This window comes from Anolis sagrei, chromosome 6, assembly GCF_037176765.1.
Source record: "Anolis sagrei isolate rAnoSag1 chromosome 6, rAnoSag1.mat, whole genome shotgun sequence".
Taxonomy (NCBI): Eukaryota; Metazoa; Chordata; class Lepidosauria; order Squamata; family Dactyloidae; genus Anolis; species Anolis sagrei.
This window is the reverse complement of record NC_090026.1, coordinates 86,733,480-86,761,274: the sequence shown is the minus strand read 5'-3', so window position 1 is coordinate 86,761,274 and position 27,795 is coordinate 86,733,480. Positions and strand designations below refer to the sequence as shown.

Sequence of the window (27,795 nt, the reverse complement as noted above, 5' to 3'; positions counted from 1 at the left end):
CTGGATTTAGCAACCCTTGCTCCAAGATACGTACTGCAAAGTTTGCCCTCCCTAGTAATTAACTAGTAGAATGCTTCTGGAACATGGCCATAACAGCCCGGAAAACTCACAGCAACTCACTGTTTTAATTGTGTTGTACCCTATCTTGAACCATGAGGAAAGCTATTAAAAACCTTGTTGAATGCAACAGCCTAGGCTTAGCCAGGGAAACACCAAAATTGGGATATAGACTTGGGATGGAAGAATTGAGGTGGTCAAAGCTCTGTGGTTGATCGTGTCATTGTGCCAAATCCAGACTCACTAAAATGTTGATTTGAGGATTACATTTTACAGAGACCCTCTAAATTTGTCAAATGCATTCTTCTTCCTGTGGGCAAGAAATGAAAGGGATCCAGTTTGTTGGGCATCAGCAAAGGCTTCAGAGACGTACTGTAGAATATTTTCTCACACCCTTAGAATGGAATAGATCTCTGCATTTCTTTTGTAAGGTATTAGAATATATTCATTTTCTGCAGTCACCACTTCTTTCTGTGATTCTCCTCTTGGAATTTTTAGTTTTACATTTTCAGCATGATTAAAGTGCAAGCCAGCTCTCAATGCAGAGAGACAATCAGGTCTAACAACCTTAGAGGTGAAACAAAAATGCTGCTATAGTCAGGAGATATAATCATGCAGTATAATTAGAATAGTCAGTCATGCTCTCTAGGGGAAAGGCATGAAGAGTAGTAAAAGAAGAGAATAGACCATTTATTCATCTTTTTAAAACTCCCCTTGCCCTTTTCCATCATGTATCACCTGACTAATTAATTCAACTGATGCAATTTGACTTTTAAAATTACTTGCTGGGGAAAGGAACAATTTTGATACATAGGCTTTAAAAAAGAGACCCCTAAAATAATACTTCAAGGTTTTAAAATGCAAATACAAATATTCATGTATTTTTTATTGATAGGGTACAAACGAAAAGAAAGAAGAGGCAGAGTTATTACTTGCTCAGCCATCACATCCCTTTATCTCTTTATTTCTTTATCTCTAATGTAACATCCAGCACTAAAACAATCAAGGATTTTCAAACCCCAAGCCAAGTTCATTTTGATAACTTGTAGATGCATAATCAGCATTTGTTCACAGCCCTTGAAAAAATACTGTGGTGACTCAGAGTTCTGGAAGTAAAACAAAATTACGATTGATGAAATGATTTTTTTAAAAAAAAAAAAAAAAACACGTGGATGACCTCAATTGTGCTATTTTCATTCTAATGGCCTGAGCTAAATATTCTGTCTTGCAAGCATCACTGCTTTTGGTGCAGCTGTAACAGCTAATTCTACAAGGAATGGAATGCTAACATCCAGTGAATAAGTATACTTAAAATTCACAACACTTTTTGTTTGTGTTCTTAATCTCAATATAAACAACAGTACTTAGGAAGTTTGTAAAAGAGAAAACCTTGAATAAAGTGGCAAACATAAATCTAAAATCTTGTTTTCATACTACAATGACAACAGAATGCAATATATAATGTTGTAAATGTGATATGTTCCCTTAAAAGCACAAGTCACCAACTAAAATTGGATTTAACAAATGAATTATTTAAGATGTAGAGTCAACTGTCCAACACCACATCTTACAAAATCCTCTCTAAAGAGCTTTCAAGGAAGACCTGAAAAAATTACACAATTGTTCTGAGAATTCTCCACCAATGTACAAAACCAAATTCAAATGGGTCATTACGGATGTTGGATAACTATAGACCAACCTCCCATTCCAGGATAGAATACAAGCCATTAAAAATATCACCCTGAATTAGGCTACAAAAGCCTTGGCTACCCATCTCTACCACTTTGTACTTACTCAATACTTTTGGGAATAATAAATTCTTCCAAATCAGTGACACTGTCACGAACACCTACATGGTGGCACAGTATGCAAACATTGTTATAGCTCACCTGGAACAAACCCTTTCTTAGCATATGCACTCCAAAATCTCTCCATAATTTCTTGATGGGATCACATAGAAAGCAACTGAGAATTTCCTCTAAAATTTAAACAATTTCCATGCACGCTTTCTTCATGCCACCATGCAAATTCACAATGGACATCTAAGCACCATTCTCCATCAAAAACCCACTGAGCACTACCCATATTTAGACACTTCCATATTTGCCACCCAGAATGCGAATCTAGCATCCATAGCCAAGCCCTTCTATACATCTGAATTTTCTCAAACCCACAAAGACTCGACACTTTTCTATTTACATCAGGGATTTGTCAAATTGTAATACCTACCAAAGCAGGAGGTAAAGAAACAAATCAAGGCAAGGTTAATATAGGATTTACTACAACACAAACAAAAAACCCAAAATGACAGAATGCTCTTAGTGGTCACTTACAATCCTCAACTAAAACTGCAGAAATGCATCAACAATGAGCTACAAGGAGTTCTGGAAAATAACAGAGCCCTATCACAAGCTCTGGGAGGCAAATCTTTATTGGCCTATAGACAGACTCCAAATCTTAAACACCTATTTGTCTATAATGGCTATATTTGTTGAATTTTATTGATGCAAATGGGAGATAATTATATATCAGTCCATTTTTTAATTATTTACCAAAAACTGTAAATAATACAGTTCAATGGGAAATAAGGTTAAATGGTTGAATTAAACTGAGTTTCTCCTAAACCTAGTTTGGCCTTCTGATTGACCATCCTATACGTGATCTTTGCATTGTAAGAAAGCAAGGAGAAAAGGACAGCTTTTTGGTTAATGTATTGTCTAAGGCTTTGGTCAATAATAGACAATTTTTGGTCAATGCAATCTTTTGAAAGAAAGAAGACAAATGAGAAAAACAACAACAACCAAAGAATGCAACCATAACCTCACATTCAGAGTTTTGTTCTGTTCTGTTAAAGCTGATTTGACTCTGTCCTGAAGTGTTTTTTTAAAAAATTAATTAAACACAGCTTTGTAATGAAATCTGCATTGTATTTTAACTGTCAGTCCCTCCAGTTTAACATACAGTTCATCAATTCTGAAAGAAATTAACTGCATAGACAGGATGCCTACATTCCCACTGAAATTAATTGAACAAAACTGGCAGGAACAACATTCAGAGGTGGAGAGCTGGGTGGAAAAGAGCAAGGCAGGAAAGTCTAAAGCAATTTATGAATTTGAAGACTTTCTGATAAGCGTTGCATAAAGAAAGATAAGTGCAAAAGAGTGAGGAAAGGAGGAGGAGAACCAATTTATTCTGGATCTATTTTAAGCAACCTTGGTTTTGACTAGATTTGGAAGCTGTCCTTTCAAGACTATAATATAGATTTCTCCTCAGCGAGGCAGAAATAGAAACCACTTTCAGAAGCTATGAATGAAAGGTTCTCTGCTCAAGGAGCTTTGGGGGAAAGTGTTGCTGGCACAAGCTGCTGCTCTTGCCATTTAATTAATGAGCCTTGTGTAGTGAAAGAAAATTCAATTTTAAAATCAGGACAAAGGACAATGATTTGAGCTATAAAAGCTGGGCTCGCAATCAGAAGCCAAGCGAGAGGATCATACTGATTTTCCTCTCAGCTGCTCTGTGAAAGTAACACATTTTTGATTTGGACTCTGACTTCAAGGTTAAATGCAAGGTTAAATATCAAGTTGAAATTGGGGAGGAGTATTGTGATATTAATCATGTAAAATGTTGCTTTTAAGTAAAGAGGTTAATCATGTAAAGTGTTGCTTTTAAGGGAATAAACTGGGCAAAACTATAGTGATTTGAACATGTATAAAAGTGTTGATATCAAATATCTGTAGAATGCCCATTCTTTCTCAACTACAATAGTGTCTCGCTTATCCAACCTTTGCTCATCCAATGTTCTGTATTATCTAATGCAGTCTGCCTCCCACCTGGATCCACAGCAGTTTCAATACATTGCAATGTTTTAGTGCTAAATTCGTAAATACAGTAATTACTACATAATGTTATCGTGTATTGAACTGCCTTTTCGGTCGATTTGTTGTAAAACATGATGTTTTGGTGCTTAATTTGTAAAATCATAACATAATTTGACGTTTAATAGGCTTTTCCTTAATCCCTCCTTATTATCCAACATTTTCGCTTATCAAACATTTTGCCGACCCATTACAGCCTGTGTTGGATGGGGCCGCACTCCCCCTGAAGATGCAGGTTCGCAGCTTGGGTGTGACCCTGGACTCATCGCTGAGCCTGGAATCCCAGGTTTCGGCGGTGACCAGGGGAGCATTTGCACAGCTAAAGCTTGTGCGCCAGCTGCGCCCATACCTTGGGAAGTCTGACTTGGCCACGGTAGTCCACGCTCTGGTTACATCCCGTTTAGACTACTGAAACGCTCTCTACGTGGGGTTGCCTTTGAAGACAGCTCGGAAGCTCCAACTAGTCCAATGCTCGGCAGCCATGATTTTAACAGGAGCGGAGCGCAGGGAGCATACAACCCCCCTGTTGCGCCAATTCCACTGGCTACCCATCTGCTACCGGGCTGAATTCAAAGTGCTGGCATTGGCCTTTAAAGCCCTAAACGGTTCCGGCCCAAGCTACCTATCTGACCGCATCTCTGCCTATGAACCCACCAGGAGTTTGAGATCTTCCGGGGAGACCCTGCTCTCGATCCCGCCTGCTTCTCAAGCTCGGCTGGCGGGGACGAGAGATAGGGCCTTCTCGGTGGTGGCTCCTCGGCTGTGGAATGCCCTTCCTACGGACATTAGACTAGCACCATCTCTAATGGTATTCCGCAAAAAGGTGAAGACCTGGATGTTTGTGCAGGCGTTTGAGTAATTTAGTGCAATCTGGTAATGGAACATAGGAATGGAACAATGGACGACGAACCTGGACTACGCTTGGATGATGAGAAGATTGGGTACGGTTGTTTTTTGTAATAATTGTGCATTGTAATTGCTTATTGATAATTTATGGATAATGTGTTAAGTCAATTGTTATATGTTCTATGGAACCACTGCTGTTTCTACTGTTTTTACTGTTTGTGAACCGCCGTGAGTCGCCTTCGGGCTTGAGATACAGCGGTATATAAGCAAAGTAAATAAAGTAAATAAATAAGCGAGACTGCTATATAACTTGAAAAGATGATTAATAATTGCATCTAGTTTGCATTGTAACCTATGTCATTGTAATTTGACACAAAAAGACACAGGAAAACAAATACATCTATAAGCTTCACTGGAAAGCATTGTAGGTATTTCATATCACAGACAATATCCTGCAGGTTTCCATGACATTTGTACAACCATATTTTGTACGAAAGCATCAAAAGAATGAAAGTGGAGTGTGGTGGAGAGACACCACGTTTCCAGATGCCAACACAACAAAGAGTGCTCCAAAACTATAGAAAAAAGCACTACTTTACAGAAGAATTATGTAATGTTCATACTCGACAATACTATTAAAAGGTCTACAGACTAGCTCAAGCAGAGATTGATAATCTAAGCTTAAAAATTCAATGGCCTTCCAAATGGTAAGTCTACGGTATTTGTTTTCCTACTCCTATTCAGTTGTTAAGCACTCGCAATGTTTTTATCATGTGATTTCATCTTCAATAAAAGAAGACATAGCTGATTTTGGTGCTATAACACAGGTTGAGAGTTTGATTTTTTTTTTTTTAAAAAAAAGCAAACTGTTGTCCAAACTCTTGGTTACTTCATCTTTTTTTCTATTGTGTGGCCAAGCCATGCACATTGCACAACAGGATCTGTTTTTTAATATAAAACAAACCAACTTGCATACCCCAATAAATGACTAAAAATAAAAAGAAATGAAAAAAAAAAGATTCTGGATTGTTCCTTGCAAGAATTAACTTTATTATTGCACCTACTACTACCATGGGAATATAAAGATAATTATTGTTTTTTCTAGTTATTAAAGTAATCATAATAACAATAATCTTAATTTGTATCCCGCCCTCTCAAGCAAAAGAGACTTGGGGTAGCTTACAACAAAAATACAAAATACATAGTAATAGTCAGTAACCAAAACAACACAAATCATAGTACAAAAACAAAAGCATCCACAACATATTAAATTATAACATCAAAAGTACAGATGGGCAGCCTGACAGCATAAGAATCCATTGTCCAAAAGCCCTCGTTTTCATTGCTGCTGTTTCCCAAAACTGGTCAGCAATTGGCAGTGTGAAATCCAGTACTGCCACTGAATTTGTTGTCAGCGTGGGATGGATGAAGAGGAGAAGTAGCATAAACACACACACAACACCCCTGTGAGGTAGGCATGTGAATTCAATCCTCTCACAGCCTCCTCCAGCTGTACAATGGGACAGACTGTCTCATAGGCAAGCAGTTAATTCCAGTCCCTAAAACACTGCAGAGTCCTGGTCACAGTTTCACAACCTCTGGCCTTGTATAGTAGGTCATCAGCTTGAATAAACACTCTTGAGCTCTGTCTTTCATTCATAACTCTTTTGGAGGCTTATTCTTAATTTAGTTGCTACGTATAACTATTTGCAGGTCTTCTCTTAGTATACAAAGATACTCACGACCTCAATAAGACCTTCACACAACAAAAATGGCGATAGATTACATATGTAGAGAATCATAGCCAGCCCTCTAAAAATGGCAGAGGGAAAGCCACGTGGCAAAGAAGGAAGTTGGCATATAAGCCAGTCCCATTATTCCCTCCAGAGGACAGAAAATGACTCAGCTGTCCCTCTAGGATTACATCTCTACTCTCTTAACCCTTTAGAGGATGGCACTGTAAACACATGTCTAATAACTGTATTTTTCCTCACCGGAGGTACATGGAATGTATTCTTATGTAATACAGCATTTTTCTACTTGACCTTAGCATGCTAATTGAGGAACTATGTAGGGAAAACAAACAAGTCCAAGGTTTACATGCAGCTAAGACCTTCAATAGTGGACCTAAACTAGCAAATAAGTGAATTTCTAGAATAAATGTTCATTATATTTCCCTGTTTATATAGAACACAAAAAGAGACTTTAACAGATACTTATAGAATTATTAAAAATATGAAAACCAGGGAAAACATTGAGACCTTCATATCCCATCCCTGTTTTAGCCAAATCATATTCCGTATAGCCTTCTAAAACAGAACAGAAACAAGCAGTCATAAAAAGTGAAAGGGGCCATTTGGGTGAGTTTCTGAACAGACAACCTAAGTAATGAAAATGATACTTCCCACCCTCCTTGAATGCTTTTGTTACAGCTGTGTGTATTGACTGGCACTGCAGAATGCATAACTCTCCAGAAATATGATTTCCAGTTGAGACAATGACAAGCTAGAAATTGTAAGTGTGCTCATACAAAGAGCATGAGATAGGATTTGGGGAGAAAGGGAAGGAAGGCACAGAATACAATAATCGAAATACCATTCCATCCTCAATAGAGGATGAGAAAATAAATGGGTTTCATTCATGGAAACTGAAAAAAGAGATAGAGTTAATTCAAATTTGTCAATAATAACTTTCCAACTGAAGAAAGCTGTGAGTATATATTTTTCAAGTTGTAATAGGAACCAAGACCATGATTCTAACTCTAGTTACAATGATATAATAAGAAGCAATACTAAAATCAATGCCTCCACATATAACCAGTGTCACTATTACCAGTTATGAACAATGTGGTTTTGCAAATGCATATAGCACTTTTTCCTTCCTTTCTGGCAAAGCTATACCTCAGTTTGGTTGATTCACATATTAGTGCCCACAGGTACAATGAACTAACAAGGAGAAATTGAATTCTTTAACCTTTTATAACCTATAGCGATTATATCAAATGTTGCATCCATTCATTTCAGCTAAATTATGTCAACAGAAAGGTATCCAAAGTCAGAAGCTTGTAGGACAGTGGTTCCCAACCTGTGGGTCCCCAGATGTTTTGGTCTTCAACACCCAGAAATCCTAACAGCTGGTAAACTGGCTGGGATTTCTGGGAGTTGTAGGACAAAACACTTGGGGACCCACAGATTGAGAACCACTGTTGTAGGAAGTAATGATATGGAATGAACCTAAGCCATCTTCACATGTGCACTGTATTAAGGGGCATAATACATAGAATTGGGTGACAGAACATCACTGACTCCACCTCTAAGGTCATGCAACTCTGCCAACTATACCCCATCTTTTATATCTTAGCTAAGAATGTTTGCAAGGGAAAGCTGATACTTCTAAACCTCTGTCTGTAGGCTTCCTAAAATAAAGGTTCCATGATCCATGAGGAGCTAAAGCCCATAGGTGTTCTTTTCACTTAAGTACCTTACCTCTCATCCCCCACATGCCTCAAAACAAAAGTACATGTTCACTCTGTTGTTTTAGCACTTGAATGCTCAACAAAAATCACAAACCCTATTTTTCCCCTCCAAATAGATGCGTTTCACACCTCTTCCTCTCCAAGGGCATGGGACATGAATATAACTGGCTGCTTTTCTTGAAGGAAGTCAGTCAATTAAGGGTATCTCATATATGGAGTATTTTCAACAACAAGAAATCCATCTTTGTGTGTTGTTTCACTCTGGACTTTTCTGTAGCATTAACCTTTCAACCCATTTAGGTTTATTATGTGTTTATCTGAATTCAGTCCACTGGACTTTTAAATTAACTTCTTGATGCCCACCTTTTAGGCATTTTGTGGGGAAAAAAACATGTCCACCAAAGAAAGTTTCCTTACACTCAGCCAGTGAAAGATCATTTCTTTCTGGATATGTCTTTGAGTAAGGAAACGTACAGGTGGAGGATTACAATTGTGCCCCATGGGATAGGACTTCCCATCTGTGCATCCAATTGGGGGATTTGGCTGTGATGGTTATGATTTCCTTCATAGTGAAATATTTTGTTTTCAAATTTCCTTATACAATGCTCTCTCTAGGGCAATACTGTTTAATGTTCCCATAGGTAAGTTCTTTCCACTTTGCCAATTGGGTTAATTTACAGCTTAAACACATACCTAAATCCAAGTTTGTATTCCTTTTACAATTCACAGATTGGGTGTGGGCAATTGGCATGGTTTTTAGAGAACCATGCAAAGCAGAATATAATCCAATGCATGTTTTAATCAAAAATTGGATTTCACTGTTTTTCTTCTAGGAAGTATTCAGGGGATTGAAAATCCAAATCAATAAAAATCAATAGCGTGAAATGTCTTTTCTTATCCACAGTATGTTTCAAATTAGCAAGATTTAATGTACTGCATGTAGTACTTCAGTGATCATTTTATAGCTTATTCTAATTATAAGGGAAATTATATAATTTTCCCATACTGGTTTATGAAAATGGATTAAATGCAAAATAAGCATGTTCAAATATGAGTGGAATAAAGAAAGTAAGCGAATGTATGGATTCAGGTGGGTTGCAAGATAAGCATACACCACAGTTTACTCTTCGTAAAAGAAATCTTTTCAGACTACAATTTTAACAGAATACAACTGCAATACTTTCAATGAGAGGCAGTGAATTTTTATATTATATTTTTATATTTGCTTTTGCTGCTTCAAGCCAGTTGAAAAGTTTGCTTGCTTTTTTTTTTTAAAAAAAGGAAAGATTGATGAAATTTAATTTCAAGAAAGGTGTTTTTAACACTTCCAAAGTGAAAGATTCAGTTCTCTTGCTGTAGGCACACATAAAGTGTTGTGACCAGGCTGTCAACTTGGCTATTCATTATGTGCTAAAGGAACACTGTAATGTTTGATCATAAGTTATACTGGAGGCATCTCTGAGGGACACTGAACAAAAACAACTCTAACTGAAGGAAAACCGCTAACCATTAAATCTTGCTTTTTGCACCATTCCCATTGCTTGGTGGCCAACGAACACTTCTTCAGCTGTAAGACTATTACTAGTTTTCACCTTTCATTCATTTTGTTTTGTTCTTGTTGACATGACACATTGTGAAAAACCCAATGTTTGGCTTCACACAATATAAAAGATTATAAATAATAATTGATGCTATTGTTTACTCATACAATTACAAAAATCAACAGTATTACCCCCCCCCACACACACACAATTACACTATACATGCTCTCATAGAATATTGTTGCAGCATTGTATTGTCGAAGGCTTTGCAGCATTTATCAGAAGAAAGGAGTTGAAATCTAATGGCTAATCCTTAATAGAGTGCATCTAGTAAATCAGTAGGTTTGCAAAATGATGACTTGCTACTCATCAGGTCATCAGTCAATGGGCTCATTTACTTCTGTCTAACAATTTGATTGAAGCTATCAATTACATATAACTGGAAAGCTGGTGCTGGGTCATGCTCACATCTTTTAGAAATCAGAGGCCTGTTTTTTCTATTTATATACATTCCACCATGCATTCCTCACATTTAAAATATTTTGCAAATTATTGTAGGTATGAATAAAATGATAATTATGGCATGGTTTTAAAATGAGCCACTAAGCTTCTAAACTACTCGTTTTTATGCAAAGATAAGTTAAAGTTTTGCAGAAACAATTGAAAATTATGCCGGGCTTCCCTGGCTAGAGTATGATCATGCTGGTGACATCTAAGAATGCCTCATTCGTTTATGCCATCTACAGTTTCTTGTTACTAGCTTAGTATGCACACCATTTCTAATTTTAAAAATGCAGCTCAAACCACATTTATCGCTGATGCAGGGATGTTATTCCTCCCAGTTTGTGCATTTCCCCTTGTCATGACCCTCACTGTTTATCCCTAGTTAAGCCCTTTTTAGTTAGAGAGATTAATATTTTATGTACAATTTATGGGGGGGGGGGGGGTCAGTCTAGACAGCCTCCGTCAGCCTGCCCTTTTAAGAATCCTGTTATAAAGTACCATCAGCCGCCTTCTTTGAGACACCATCGTCTATTGTCATCCTTCATTTATCGCCTCCATTCCGGAAGAAACGTTACCAACTAAACATCATTCTATTAACTGCATCAATTCTAGTAGCCATTGGGGCCCTTATACACCATTCCCTGAAATGTTCTATCGTCTTATAAATTCTCATAAGATCTCTACTCTTTGACTCTGCCCTATGTCCGATGTATTGGGAAAGGGGGGTTGAATGGGAATCAGAATTAACTACAATCGAGGACTTGACTATACAAATACATCTTGTTGCACTGTTGCCATATTATTTTACGACCACCTTGGCCAACGCTGCTAATTCTCCGTCTGCCAGCACTTTAAGACACTAAGTATAATCTGCACTTTAGACCTTGATACCTCAATACTAAGTGCACTTTAAACTCTTGCACTTTATGCCATTAAGCCTCCATCACAGCACTTTAACTGTTAACAACGTGTTAGGTTAAAGCACTTTATTGCATCTTGCACTTTAACATCTGCTAATACTTGAGGCTAGTGACTCGTACCAACGCTGCTCCAACGCTGCCCATCCATGTCGGCTCTCATCCCTTGGTTTCTGTTAACAGCATTATTGGTAAACTGGGAAGGGAACAGAGGGTGGAGTGGGGGGGTAGATCCTAGAAACAGCATTGCAAGGTTAGGAAAGAACGGGAAGGAGGTTGTATGGCACAAAGAGGAGTCATTAGAACAAATAAATTGGAAAGAACTATGGGATGAAGTCACAAGTTTGAAGTGCAATATGGACGAAGAGAGGTATTCCATTGGCCGAGGGGTCCCCATAGAAACCATAACGGGGAGGAGGAGATGCGGGAAAGGGAGACCGCCAATTCGGCCTAGAAATAATGGAAAATTTAAAATAACTCAAATTCGGCCTAGGGAGAGGAAAAGAAATTTAAGAACTTGTAATCGGTCTCCTGACGTGGTAAGTGGGTGTACCAAGGATGGCGGTCCCTCTGGGTTGAAGGTGGTGCTGTTGAACGCCAGATCTGTCAACGGAAAAACATCTTTCATCCAAGATATAATTATGGAGGAGCGGGCAGATCTGGCGTGCATTACGGAGACCTGGCTGGACGAAGCCGGAGGAGTAAATTTGACCCAGCTTTGTCCACCAGGCTTCTCCGTACAGTACCAATCGAGACCTGGAGGGCGGGGAGGCGGAGTTGCGGTAGTCTATAAAAATTCTATCCCCCTGACCAGAGGCCCCATCCCGCAGTCAACTAATTTTGAATGTGTCTACCTGAGGGTGGGTGACCGGGACAGAATAGGGATTCTGTTAGTGTACCGCCCACCTCGCTGCACTACGGTCTCCCTACCTGAGCTAGCAGGGGTGGTCTCGAGCCTGGCATTGGAGTCCCAACGGCTTCTTGTGCTGGGGGACTTCAATGTACATGCCGAGACTACCCTAGTAGGAGCGGCTCAGGACTTCATGTCTTCCATGGCAACCATGGGGCTGTCCCAACAGGTATCTGGCCCCACTCACAGTGCTGGACACACATTGGACTTGGTTTTCTGTCAGGGATGGGAGCAAAGTGGCGGTGTTGAGGAATTATCCATCTCTCCGTTGCCATGGACCGACCACTATCTGGTCAGCTTTAGACTCACTGCACCTCCTAACCTCTGCAGAGGTGGGGGACCCATTAAGTTGGTCCGCCCCAGGAGGCTTATGGATCCGAATGGATTCCTGACGGCTCTTGGGGATTTTCCCGCTTCCTCGGTTGGTGATCCTGTTGATGCCCTGGTGTCTCTCTGGAATGGGGAGATGACTAGGGCAATAGACACGATTGCTCCAGAACGTCCCCTCTCAAGTAGCCGAGCTAAACCAGCCCCTTGGTTCACCGAGGAGCTGGCAGCGATGAAGCGAAGGAAGAGGAGACTAGAGCGCGTGTGGCGTTCGGACCCGAGCGAGTTAAATCGAGCACGGTATGTTGCCCTTCTTAGGGCATATGCCGTGGCAATAAAGGCGGCAAAGAAATCCTTCTTTGCGGCCAATATTGCGTCCGCAAAGAACCGTCCGGCTGAGCTGTTTCGAGTTGTCAGAGGTCTATTAAATCCCACCATGCCGGATGGGAACCCTGACAACTCGACGGCCCGCTGTGAAGCATTTGCTCGGTTCTTTGCGGACAAAGTCGCTTTGATCCATTCTGACCTGGACACCATGTTAACGGCAGTCTCAGAGGATGTAACACGAGCATCTGCTTATCCGATTTCGTTGGATTCATTTCAATTGGTGAAACCTGAGGATGTGGACAAGATACTTGGAGGAATGAGGGCAACCACGTGCATCCTAGACCCCTGCCCATCCTGGCTTCTAAAGGAGGCCAGAGGGGGATTGGCCGAGTGGGTGAAGGTGGTGGTTAACGCCTCCCTTCGGGAAGGCAAAATTCCAGCCAGCTTAAAGCAAGCTGTGATAAAACCGCTGTTGAAAAAACCATCACTAGACCCCACTCAATTCGTCAACTATCGGCCTGTTTCCAATCTTCCCTTCTTGGGCAAAGTCCTGGAACGTGTGGTGGCCTCACAACTCCAGGTATTCTTGGTAGACACTGATTATCTAGATCCGGCACAGTCTGGCTTCAGGCCGGGACATGGTACCGAGACAGCCTTGGTCGCCTTAGTGGATGATCTGCGCAGGGAGCTAGACAGGGGGAGTGTGTCCCTGTTAGTTCTGCTGGACCTCTCAGCGGCCTTCGATACCGTCGACCACGGTATCCTTCTGAGACGCCTCGCGGGAATGGGCCTTGGTGGCACTGCTCTGCAGTGGCTCAGGTCCTTCCTAGAGGATCGTACTCAGAAGGTGTTGCTGGGGGACAACTGCTCTACCCCACAACCATTGACTTGTGGGGTTCCGCAGGGCTCAATATTGTCCCCCATGTTATTTAACATCTACATGAAGCCGTTGGGAGAGATCATCCGGAGTTTCGGGGTGCGGTGTTATCTGTACGCAGATGACGTCCAACTCTGTCACTCCTTCCCACCTACTACTAAGGAGGCTGTTCAGGTCCTGAACCGTTGCTTGGCCGCTGTATCGGACTGGATGAGGGCGAACAAATTGAAATTGAATCCAGATAAGACAGAGGCACTCCTGGTCAGTCGGAAGGCCGAACAGGGTATAGGGTTACAGCCTGTGTTGGACGGGGTTACACTCCCCCTGAAGACACAGGTTCGCAGCTTGGGTGTGATCCTGGACTCTTCGCTAAGCTTGGAACCCCAGGTTTCGGCGGTGTCCAGGGGAGCATTTGCACAACTCAAACTTGTGCGCCAGTTGCGCCCGTACCTTGGGAAGTCTGATTTGGCCACGGTGGTCCACGCTCTGGTTACATCCCGGATTGATTACTGCAACACGCTCTACGTGGGGTTGCCCTTGAAGACTGCCCGGAAGCTTCAGATGGTCCAGCGCTCGGCAGCCAGGTTGCTAACGGGAGCGGCACTCAGGGAGCACACCACTCCTCTGTTGAGCCAGCTCCACTGGTTGCCAATCCGCTACCGGGCACAATTCAAGGTGCTGGCTTTAGCCTATAAATCCCTAAACGGTTCTGGCCCCTCTTACCTCTCCGAACGCATCTCCACCTATGAACCGACTAGAACATTAAGATCGTCTGGGGAGGCCCTGCTCTCGATCCCGCCTGCGTCACAGGTGCGCTTGGCGGGGACGAGAGACAGGGCCTTCTCAGTGGTGGCCCCTCGGCTATGGAATGCCTTGCCGGTAGACATCAGACAGGCACCTTCGTTGCTGACGTTTCGGAGAATGGTCAAGACCTGGCTTTACGAACAAGCGTTTGGCTAAGCAATGCAACTAATTAAGGAAGACGGTAAATGGAACATAGGAACGGCACAACGACTATGAGAACGGATCTGATTCAATTGAGGCGTTATATATGTTGTTTGTGGATTTATCCTGTCTGATTGTTAATTGTTGTGGATCAGCGTCGATCCTGTTGTTGTATTGTTGTGTTTTAAATGCATTGTAAACCGCATTGAGTCGCCTGTCAAGGGCTGAAAAATGCGGTATAAAAATGAAGCAAATAAATAATAAATAAATCCCCTCAAGGGCAGAGCCTCAGGCAAGGCAATTCTGGTCTTTGGAAGAATCAGCTTTTTTGTGACTGAAAGATGAAGAGAGAGGAAGGTCAGAGGGTCTATAAAAGAGCATGTCCAGTTGTAGCTGTATTCAACTCCAGTTGGAGCTGTATACAAGTCCAATCAGAGTTAAATACTGAGAGAAAGTTGAATGCCATGTAAGAAAGAGACAATAAGAAGAAATAAAGATTTAAGAGCCTCAGTTGGGCTAGAACTGTGTCTACCTCTCAAAAACTTTACATCACCTCTGAAAGACTTTGTAGTAAGACTCAGGAGGAGAGAAAGTATAAAATTCTTGTCAGTTAATGAATTTCTTGTTTGATTCAACTATATAGTCTCCAATCTGTTCCCTATGCAGCCAGTTTACCTTCTAAGCAGTTAAGATAGTGTGGGGGGTAGAACACCCCTCTTTGTAAATGACCCCTCCTAAAAATTCAGTGTGCTTACTATGACATCATGCAATGGGAAGTTGTTTCAATTGTGGCTAAGAAGTCTCCAATGCAGCTTACAAACCTCATGCAATAATGTTGTAAATTAATTAGATATATCTAATTCAAAATCTACTCAACATACCTATGATGAAATCACAGCACTGGTTACAATTAGAACATTTTCACCATACCTAGGAAGTTCAGAATTTAACTTTTCCAAGAGTACACATTGTATGCAGTTACTACCAGAGAATATGAAATCAAAAAACAATGAATTGAAAGCAATGAATGGGAGCCCCAAAGCGTTTTCTTATAATACGTTTCCATGTTTTCACACATTTGCAGAAAGTCACACTGAGTTTCAAGTTACAAAAAAAGATATGTAACCAGATTACATTTTCTGTATTGCTGTTCTTTAAAGGGGCTTCCTTTCTTTAAACTCTTCTTTCTGTAGCTCAGATTTTCAATGCATTTGACTCACAGAACAAAATTAATCTGAATTATTGAAACAATCATATGAGAGGACTTCTTAGAGATGAAGATGGGATGTGAAATTCAGCTCATAAAGTTGTCCAAAATGAACTGACTCCAAAATGCCAGAGCATTTTTTCTTGATTCATAGTAGTCCAGATCTATACACAGATGCTGATTCCATCTGTTTCTATTTTCAGGTGCCATCTCATATGCAACTACTGAACAGATTTTTATTCTATTTGTCTAAGAACTACTGCCCATGCATGAAATTCTTTGCATGATCTCTTCATCATTTCGTTTCTACATAAAGTCAATATTTTGTTGAGAAAATGCTCGGATTAAAAAAGTTAACCAGCCACATCTTGTACTTAACCCTACAGAAATCTTTATAATTACCATATATACTCATTTTGTTGTTTATTCGTTCTGACTCTTCGTGACCTCATGGAACAGCCCATGCCAGAGCTCCCTGTTGGACGTCACCACGCCCAGCTCCTTTGGAGTCAAACCAATCACTTCAAGGATACCATCTATCCATCTTGCCCTTGGCCGGCCCCTCTTCCTTTTTCCTCCCTTTCCCTCCAGCATCGTCTTCTCTAAACTTTCCTGTCTTCTCACGATGAGGCCAAAGTACTTCATCTTTGCCTCTAATATCCTTCCCTCTAATAAACAGTCGGGCTTTATTTCCTGAAGTATGGACTGGTTGGATCTTCTCGTGGTCCAAGGCACTCTCAGAGCTTTCCTCCAATATCACAGTTCAAAAGCATCTATCTTCCTTCACTCAGCCTTTCTTATGGTCCAGCTCTCACATGCGTAGGTTACTACAGGGAATATCATTGCTTTAACTATGAGGATCTATGTTGCCAGTGTGATGTCTCTACTCTTTACTATTTTATCGAGATTAGTCATTGCTCTTCTCCAAAGAAATAAATGCCTTCTGATTTCCTGGCTGCAGTCTGCATCTGCAGTAATCTTTGCACTTAGAAAAACAAAGTCTGTCACTGCCTACACATTTTCACCCTCTATTTGCCAGTTATCAATCAGACTCCTCAGCTCCTCCTTGCTTTCGGCCATCAAAGTGGTATTATCTGCATGTATAAGATTGTTAATGTTTCTTCCAGCAATTTTAACCCCAGCCTTGCATTCATCAAGCCCTGCACATTGCATACAAGTTGAATAGGTTGGGTGAGAGTACACAACCCTGCTGTTAACCTTTCCCAATCTTGAACCAGTCTGTTGTTCCATGGTCAGTTTCGATTGTTGCTCCTTGTCATTATACAGATTCCTCAGGAGACAGACGAGGTGATTTGGTATCCCCATACCACCAAGAACTTGCAATTGTTTATTATGATCCAAACAGGCAAAGGCTTTAGAATAGTCAATAAAACAGAAATAGATGTTTTTCTGAAACTCTCTGCCTTTCTCCATTATCCAGCGGATAGTGACAATTTGGTCTCTCATTCCTCTGACTTTTCTAAAGCCCGCTTATACATCTGGCAACTCTTTGTTATTGTATTGCTGGTGTCTTTCTTGCAGACATATACTCATGTATAAATCTAAAATTTTAGTCAAAAAATCAACCCCAAAAGCGTGGGTTGAATTATCCATGAGTCAATGTGACCAAATTGTCAATATCCACTGGATAATGGAGAAATCCAGGGAGTTTCAGAAAAACATATTTTATTTAAAAAGGAACCCCTTCTCTGAGTAGAGCTTAGTCCATCTAAAGAGAACCTGACAAAAGCAGCGATCCCCTCTACTCTTTTGGCCATGGTGCTGCTTCTTTCATTTTTTAATATCTGGGTGTGGAAATGGTGTGCCAGGGGCAGCTGGTCCCCCAGTCAAAACTGCTACTTTCCCCTCTCTGTGGAATGACACTCAACTTATATATTGCTCATATAAAATTTTGCCCCAAAACATCAATTTATACATGAGTGCCATGTCCCATCGAATGTAATGTGCAGCTCAATTCTGAAGGTGCACATTACAAAAACAGATTTGTTATCAAATGTAATACATCCAAGTTGGTGAAGTAGCATGACTTCCCTTGCCCATCCACTGCCTGCACCCCTGATGACAGACACAATGACCAAACCTTCCTTTCCCTTGTGCCCCTTGGCCAGCCTCATGAGGGTCCCAACTGACCTCCTTCGCACAGCCTTCAAAACCTTTATGGGGCCAGTTGAGAAGCCAGCCTCAGCCTGAAAGAGATATGTGGCTTCCCCTTGCTTGTTGGCCATTTTGCTGCCTACCACCCTTGGTTTTGAAGGCCTCGCGAAGGATCAGTTGGAAAGCTTCACCCCTCTGTCAGGCTGACACTGGTGAACTCACCTTGGCCTGTCAGAGGAGGGAGGTTTCAGCCTGATGGAGGGAAGAAAGGAAGTTTACATGCATTATTCTAACACACCTTTGAATCAAAGGCACATCTCAATTTTGGCTATGTAATTTAGTCAAAAAAAGGTTAGCATTAGACTTGAGTAACTATGGTATATACACTAATACAGCATTCTTTGATTGTAGGTTTAATATATTTTCTTCATGTTCCATTCACAATAAACAACTTTACTTCTCTAAATTATCATCTCACACTATCCCTCTCCTAGACTGACTTATGATCTTTGCTTTTCCTTTAGCTGTCATTTTGTTGAGTCAAGGGCACTGATGTAAAATTGTTTGGCATGCACATTTCAGAGATGCTAACATTATGTCTGATCTTTAATCAAAGTTTCACTAACTGATCCATGTACCTCTCCAGAGACTCTAGATTGTTTTATTTTTTATTTTGCTGTGTTCTTCATCGGTAATTATGAATGAACTGAAAGATATCCATTTTTGGCATCAGTTCTCATACTGTGGGTCTGATGCTCTAGCAGCTGTTTCAAATGTCAAGCAGACAGAAGGGCAGAATTAAAAAGTCAGATAACATGAACCATTAGTGTTCATTAGTGTACCAACCCAAAACATTTTTGTGACTATCTCTGCAACAGGGTAGCACAGTTTGCAAATTAGAATTTTTTAAAATCAAGTGCATACATTGCAAGACATGAGCAATATAGGAATCTCAGAATCCTGAACTGAGCAAGAGATAGGTCACTTATCTGGTGAAAATAATATTTTAGCTCCTTTGCTGAAAATAATTCCCACAGTACTTCACTGATTTCTGTGCGTTAGTTTAAGGGCAATAACTATCATGAAGAACAACAAGTGAAAGCACTATTGCCAAATGTTGAAGAACAATCCGCTAGTAAAAATTTAGGAACACAAAAGATGAATTAATAGGTCACTCATTTGTTTTTCACAAAAACCTGTTAGTGATTGATGATTTTTGTTTGGGCTATTTTGTAAAATAATTTTCAAAATGTACACATTTTCTCATATATACAATGGAAAGAAGTTGACATTTAAAAAAAAAACTAACATATTTATCAATCAGGAAGAGGGCAATAAAATATTGCTAACTGCTGTCTTACAGTGATCCCATAAATGAGAGACTTCCAGGTCACCCTATCATCAGGTACCCTGCTCAGATCTTGCAGATTCAGGGCTGTGGTTTCCTAAATTGGGTCTATCCATCTGGAATGCAGTCTTCCTCTTTTCTTACTGCCTTCTCCTGTGCCAAGCATTATTGTCTCTCCTGGTGAAAAATGTCTTCTCACAATATGTCCTAAGTATGATAGTCTCAGTTTAATCATCTTGACTTCTAAGGAGAGTTCAGACTTAATTTGGTCAAGGGTCCATTTATTTGTCCTTTTCTCCCATTATTATTAATATTTAATCAAAAGAACAAACATAATAATAATAATAGCTTTATTTTTGTACCCGCCTCCATCTCCACGAAGGGACATGGGGAGGCTTACATGGGGCCAATTATACATACCATTATACAAATAAAGACATATGCAAAGAGAAATACAAATACAACCTCTCCCCCATTTTTCTTGATATAAAACACTAACCTACAGTAACTAAGAAAACTACTAAACCAAACCAATACGCAAAACATACATACAAAAGCCAAACTAACAAACGTAAAACCTAATCTACTAATCTGCTATTCTCTGTCGATGTTTTTTAGTCCTGATTGGTCAGTTTCCTTTAAGAAATATTATATAATCACACTTCTATATATAGTAACATATTACTAGTGCAATAATAATAATAATAATAATAATAATAATAATAATAATAATAATACCTTTGTTTATATTCCTCTATCTCCCTGAAGGGACTCAGGGCGGATTCCAAACATAAAAGATAAACATTCAATGTCTGAATAAAACAACAATACATTCATATTAACAAAATGTAAACAACCCAACATATAAACATGAATTATAACTTATCAACTAAAATTAAATAAAAAACAGCCTGTTATAACAGACATAAGACAAAACATCAAACATCGAATGGAAACAATAATTTCCCATTTCCTCGGGTCAAATCAATTAATCATTGCTCAAGATACCTATTGAGCTGGTGGGGTGAGCAGGGCACGCATACAGGTGGCATCTATTAATCAAAGGTATAATGGTAGTATTACCAACTACTATTCCTCCTCTTCGTAAGCCAGTGAGCAAGTTAGTCAGTCCCCTATTCTTTTTTTAAGGTGTAAACATATTTTTATTACAATATAACATATAACGGAAAATGATTATACGCAAAAAATAAAAATAAAACATTGATCTTGGTACACAAACTTCCAGCATATTCAAATGTCCAACTAGCCAGATGAAGCCATTTTTGATATTACTTCAATTACAATCTGTAAAACCTTTTAACACAAGAATGTCTCTTCCCACTTTCCATAGGAACGATTTTCAGCAAAGCATGAGGGGAAATAGGCTATACGTCCTACACACATGACATCATATATGATTACACATTTTGATTTTCCAGGTGCAATGTTACCAAAAATATAATTATACACAAGCCTTTTCATTTTTTTATATGGGCAATGCATTTTACATTTATTTGTCTTTTTAGCAGTTCACAGTATCCGCAGAACTCTTATCCAGTACATTTCAAATTTTCTTCCTATCAGCTTTATTTATTTATTTATTTGCTTTATTTCTATACTGCATTTTTCAGCCCAAACAGGCGACTCAATGCGGTTTACATGGTACAAATTATCAACAATGTCAGTGCAATTAAAACGCAACAAATGCAACAACAGGATCAACAACATCAATCCACAACAATTAACAAATCAAAACAAGACAAGTCAACAAAACAAAACATAATGCCTCAGTGAAATCAGATCTGTTCTCATAATCCTTGTGCCATTCCTATGTTCCATTTACCATCTTCCTATGATTGGTTGCACTGTTTAACCAAACGCTTGTTCATAAAGCCAGGTCTTGACCTTTCTCCGAAACGCCAGCAACGAAGGTGCCTGTCTGATGTCTACTGGTAAGGCATTCCATAGCCGAGGGGCCACCACTGAGAAGGCCCTGTCTCTCATCCCCGCCAAGCGCGCCTGTGATGCAGGCGGGACCGAGAGCAGGGCCTCCCCAGACGATCTTAATGTTCTAGTCGGTTCATAGGTGGAGATGCGTTCGGAGAGGTAAGTGGGGCCAGAACCGTTTAGGGCTTTATAGGCTAAAGCCAGCACCTTGAATTGTGCCCGGTAGCGGATTGGCAGCCAGTGGAGCTGGCTCAACAGAGGAGTGGTATGCTCCCTGAGTGCCGCTCCCGTTAGCAACCTGGCCGCTGAGCGCTGGACCATCTGAAGCTTCCGGGCAGTCTTCAAGGGCAACCCCACGTAGAGTGCGTTGCAGTAATCAATCCGGGATGTAACCAGAGCGTGGACTACCATGGCCAAGTCAGACTTCCCAAGGTACGGGCGCAACTGGCGCACAAGTTTTAGTTGTGCAAATGCTCCCCTGGACACCGCCGAAACTTGGGGTTCCAAGCTTAGCGAAGAGTCCAGGATCACACCCAAGCTGCGAACCTGCGTCTTCAGGGGGAGTGTAACCCCGTCTAACACAGGCTGTAACCCTATACCCTGTTCGGCCTTTCGACTGACCAGGAGTGCCTCTGTCTTATCTGGATTCAGTTTCAATTTGTTTGCCCTCATCCAGTCCGATACAGCGGCCAAGCACCGGTTCAGGACCTTCACCACCCAGCATTCAAAACCATATTTAGAAATCTGAAATATTATGGCATCGTCAATCCTGATGTTGATATTCAATGCTATATACTCTCCACTTGAGAATCTTGTCTTCATAGCTGCCCTTCAAAAAGCTTGTTTTCTGATTTCTTGACCACAGTTCTGATTAATGACTGAGCCAAGTTATGGGAAATCTTGAACTATTTCAATGTTTTCATCACCTACTTTAAAATTACATAAATTATCCATGACCATTATTTTTGTTTTCTTAATGTTCAACTGGAACCCATCCCTTCATAAGTATTTTATTTTTTATATAATATTGTGTACATCTGTAGTTTCTCCCTAACGTGTCATTCATCCTTACAACATACATAGCCTGTCTCAAAACTAATGCGAATGACTTAAAAAATTGTGCATACTTGCAATTAAAGTTTAAGCCCTTTAAAATGGGCTTCTTGCAATCAAATGCATTGCTGCCACTCTTCATGGTACTGGAGAAAGTCTTCACTTGAAATGTTGTTCAAAGTCATCCTCACGGATGCCTGGATGTTTTCAACTGTCCCAAAATGATGGGTTTTGAGCTTAGGGAAAGGAGACTTTGATGGTGATTTTGCAGAGGCTGATGTTTGTATTGATGTTGACAGCTCTAAATCTGAAGGGTTAGGGATGACAGGCAATAGTTGTGGCAGTAGTGTCTTGAAACAGGAAAGCAATGAAGTTTGCTGCATTGACATATTTTGCTTTTCTCTAAGTAGTGCTCTGTAACTATTTGGTTTTGTAGGCCTCTACTTACTTTTGAACTTTTCTCAAAATTGGGATTGAACCTTCCCAAAAATGCAATTGTGTTCTCTATTTTGGTGATTATTATTTTATTATTATTATTAAACTTTATTTGTACCCCGCTAGCATCTCCCGAAGGATTCGATGCGGCTTACACAGGCCGAGGCCTCAACACACAACACAACAATACAATCTAAGCAAATCAAACAATTAAAAACAGAATAAAGCAAAATAAACAACAGGCACAATACACTAAACACAATAAAACTGGGCCGGGCCAGAGCAATGGGTACAAGATTAAAAGTGCTGATGTGATAGGAGGTGTATATAGGACTTCCAGGGCAAGTGCGATATGCAGCAATCATTGGTTCTGATAAAGTGCTTATGGGACTTGGTAGTGGAGATTTCCTAATCTGGGAAGGCGCATCGGAAAAGCCAGGTCTTCAAGTTCTTTCTGAAGACAGCCAATGTAGGGGCCTGTCTAAGGTCTTTGGGGAGGGTGTGATTCTTTTCTAATTTTTTAATCAGTACCCTAGATTGTGCCATATTATCAGATGGGTTCCTGTTCTCTAACTGACTCTTCACTGTTCTTCAGGTAAAAAGATTCTCATCAGTTAGGGCATCGGCATGCAAATCAAGCAATTCTGCAGCATTTTCAACTTCCAAGTCTATTATAAGCCCAAATATTGCAAAGTAATGCTGTAAAAATGGCCACAAACAAAGATGCAGCATAAACAATTGAACACAGACAGGATGAGTAGTACTGCCTACAATCTAAAACACACTACAAATGAACACAGGCTGAACAAACTTGGCTCCAAGTCAACTGACAGAAGAAAAAGGCAATCAGCAGACTTTTCAATCAGTGTGTATATGTATGTTCACGACCTAGCCTCTGTAATTTTCTCAGTTTTCTTTATGAAAAAAAGCAAGTGAAGTAGAAGAAATAATGAAAAAGTGTGTCACACATCAAAGGTTTGGTACAGAGCTATAATTTGTATTAGTAGAGTTGTGCAACTTGGCAAAAACACATGACATTTTGGATCAGTTTTTGGGTGTGCCCCTTCCCCCATTCTGTTTACTGGGAAGGTCCCGAAGTTGGGGAAGGAGGTTGTTTTTGTTCTGGAAAGATTTGGTCCATTGGCATTGATGAAGAAACTTTAGAGCAGTGATTCTCAACCTGTGGGTCCCCAGACATTTCGGCTTTCAACTCCCAGAAATTCTAACAGCTGGTAAACTGGCTGGGGTTTCTGGGAGTTGTAGACCAAAACATCTGGGGACCCACAGGTTGAGAACCACTGCTTTAGAGGCTCATTTCTCTTTCATTTTTAGGCCTATCAGCATGAAACCTGTCTAACTTGTAGGTCACATTTACAACTGCAAGCCTGCCAAGTTTCAGAATGTTTCACCAATTCACTGATTCAGGTAGAGTGCCGCTCAGCCCCATTAGCCCCCATTAGCTAAAAGATCTGGCTGCTGTGATCCATATTGGGAAAGGCTCCAGCTGCCCTCCACCAGGCTCCTTTTAGGCAACTTGGTAGACAAATCTCTCAAATCTGGTACACCAAAACAACATTGCGCACACCTCTATGGATAAGTCAGAAAACTAGGATGTCAAAACATGAGTTGATAAAAAGTGGAGAAACAGAATATCTTATTAACAGGAAAGGATCTCCTTCCAAAATTTGAGAACCATAGGACAATGAATACGCATATGTGCTAGAGACTCTTTTAACTATAACCTTTCTTTTGTTCTTTCTTACTTGACTTTCTTCAACAGTCATTCCAAGTCTTTATCAATTTCTGCTACTAGTTTGGTGACATCTGTTTATCTTAAATTGTTGCTGTTCATTTCATCAATGTTCATGTCTCCTTCCTCTAAATCTAATCCAGATTTCTATATGATACCTTAAGTCTATAATTTAAAAATGTAGATTCATAAAATCCAGGCTTGTCTGACCCTTTAGCCAAGTGGAAAGCATTGTTTATTCAAATTCTAACCTCATATTGGACTCTTATCCAAGTTCAAGTTATGCATCAGGACAATCAAGTGTTTTTTTTATGAGCATTTTAAATTTTTCATGATCTGTACAACCAAAGGCTTTGTTACTATATATAAATACCTACTGTCTATAAAACACAGGTTGATCATCTATAAAACAGAGGCTGATTTTCTTCTGAAATTCTTGGGTGCACCGCACTAGCTAGTGTGTGGTATAATTCCCAATGTTTTTTTTCTTTTCTAAACCATTCTTGGACATCTGGTATTTCTTTCTCCATAAACAGTAAATGCTTTTGTTGAAAAATTTTGAACTTCGCTTTGTTTCCATTGGAGATTAATGCAATGACTCAATGGCTACGAAAATCCCGGTATCACTTTACTTGAAGATTGCCCTGAGAAGGACGGGATAGAAATGTGAGAAATAAATAATGAGTCTTTCTGATCTGTAGACTATTGCTATTTTTTTTCTCAGTGTATAATCTTAGAATTGATGCCTTTGAAGAACAGGTTGAGAGAAACAGACAATATTCAATTGCTATTTCCAGTCAGATAAAATCAATATGACTTTTAAAAAGTGTTATAGCATGTTCCACTAACTCGCTGTTTCTCAACCTCCCTAATGCTGTGACCCCTTAATCCAGTTCCTCATGTTGTGGTGAATCCCAACCATAACATTATGTTCGTTGCTACTTCATCACTGTAATTTTGCTACTGTTATGAATTGTAATGTAAATATCTGATTTTCATGCACTAGACCAAATTTGGCACAAATATCCAATACACCCAAATTTGAATACTGGTGGAGTTGGGGGATTGATTTGTCATTTTGGAATTGTAGATGTTGGAATTTATAGTTGACTTACAATTAAAGAGCTTTCTGAACTCCACCAACCATGGAATTGAACCAAACTTGGCACACAGCAACAGAAAATACTGGAAGTGATTGTTGGGCATTGAACTTGTGTTTTGGAGTTGTAGTTTATCTACACCCAGAGAGCACTGTGGACTCAAACAATGATGGATCTGGACCAAACTTTGCACAAATACTTAATATGCCCAAATGAGAACACTGGTGGAGTTTGGGGAAAATAGACTTGACATTTGGGAGTTGTACTTGCTGGGATTTATAGTTCACCTACAATCAAAGAGCATTCTGAACCCCACCAACAATAGAATTGGGCCAAACTTCCCATACAGGACCCCATGACCAACAGAAAATATTGTGTTTTCTAATGGTCTTTGGCAACCCCTTTGACACCCTCTCACGACCCCCAGGTTGGTCGTGGGTGTGTATGTATACTCTAGTTAGAACTAACAATTAGATGTAGCTCAATTAAATTTAGAAATCCTTATGTTTGTTTGGATTTGCCCTAGTTTTTAAGGTTAATACAGCCTTTTTATAGATGAATTTCTGAAGAAAGTGAGACAATCAAAAGCATGCAGGGCCTACTAAACTAAATTTGCTGTATTTCTGTTTTCCTCCAGTGAACACATAGTCAGTTGTTTTCTGAAATTTTCTTCTTCCTTCTGTTTTCTGACAGTTCAGTATCATTCAGGGCTGTCATTTTAAAACCAACATTTTTTTATTTGGAATAGCTTGTATAACTAGTATCAGCAGCTGCTGTTAAATCACCTGTCAAATCTTCACAGTTTTCAGTCCATTTAACCTGAATGTCAGTCTTGCATTTCCCTCAAGTTTGGCAAAAACTTGAGGGAAATGCAAGGAAGAGTGTCTTCTATGAGAATAGAATAGCTTGGACTTCATGTTCTCTATATGCATACTTTGTCCCTCTTCCTTTTAATTCTGATTAATCAAATTCAAATGTACTATATAGTTTCGGTTATATTAGTTTGGGATTAAATTTCTTTGTTAATGTACAAATTTAATCACTTTCAGTCATTATGCAACTATATTAAAAATAAGTAGATATGGAAAAGTTGTGTGTGTGTGTGTGTGTAGAGAGAGAGGGGGGGAGGGAGGGAGGAGGGGATAATTTAAGTTAAAGAAGGTACTTTTAGGACTGTAATTTATGACATGTTTATGATCGCCCATTCAAAATAGTAAATCAATTGCAATAATTTTGAAACCATTATGAGAACCCATTAAATTTATGAGAAAAATAGAAACACACACAGTACTCATGCAAGACCAAGGCCAGATGTTTTACCCTTGAGTCATATAATCCTACTAAAATAAGATTCTAAATTCTATCTCACATGAATTCATAGATGAATCCAATGCTCTCAAGATGCATGTCAACTTTATATTGGCCTTGCTATTTCTGTCTCCCAAAGGAAGAATTACTACATTTGCTTGAATATATTCACAACAGCCAAAATGTCAAGGACATTATTTTAACAGCCATGCAGAGTATAGTCACAGTTCAAGAAAAGGGTGTTTAAAAGAATAAAGAATAAAAACAATATTTTTTTGAAATATTGTTTCTGGTTAGTTTTGTTCAGCCTCATTTTTTCAGGACAGTGCAATTTGATTCCTTTTAGAAGCTTCTTCAATGAAATGTATTACTAGTGATTTAGCAATAAATGGCACATCGGAATGAGGATGTTTGCCATAGATGCAGGCGAAACGTCAGGAGAGAATGCCTTTAGAACATGGTCATATAGCCCAAAAAAACCTACAACAACCCAGTAATTCCACCGTTCTTAATAAATGCACACACATCATGTCCGGTATATATTCACATGCCTTCTCTCTACGTGTATCTCTATTTATTTTAAATATTTATTTTATTATTTTATCATGGTTCAATACTAATAATAATAATAACACTTTATTTGTACCCCGCTACCATCTCCCCAAGGGACTTGGTGTGGCTTACATGAGGCCAAGCCCCAAACACAACAATACAAGCAATAATCACAACAATATGATGGCCTCCGTGGGACCCCCATGTGGCTCCATTTCTTAATCACATGGAAACAAAGACATAAACCCATTAGATGAAATTCTAGGTTTTTAAAGAAAGCTACTGAAACAGTGGTTCAGAACCTGTGGGTGCTCAGGTGTTTTGGCCTACAACTCCCAGAAATCCCAGCCAGTTTACCAGCTGTTAGGATTTCTGAGAG

The 27,795-nt window shown here is 39.7% G+C and overlaps 1 protein-coding gene across 6 annotated transcripts in view; it reads right to left on the bottom strand.

Moving 5' to 3' along the window:
• The window catches only part of ZNF385D (zinc finger protein 385D), a 460,114-nt gene that overhangs the window by 13,836 nt on the left and 418,483 nt on the right, over window positions 1-27,795 (bottom strand). The window lies entirely within an intron of this gene.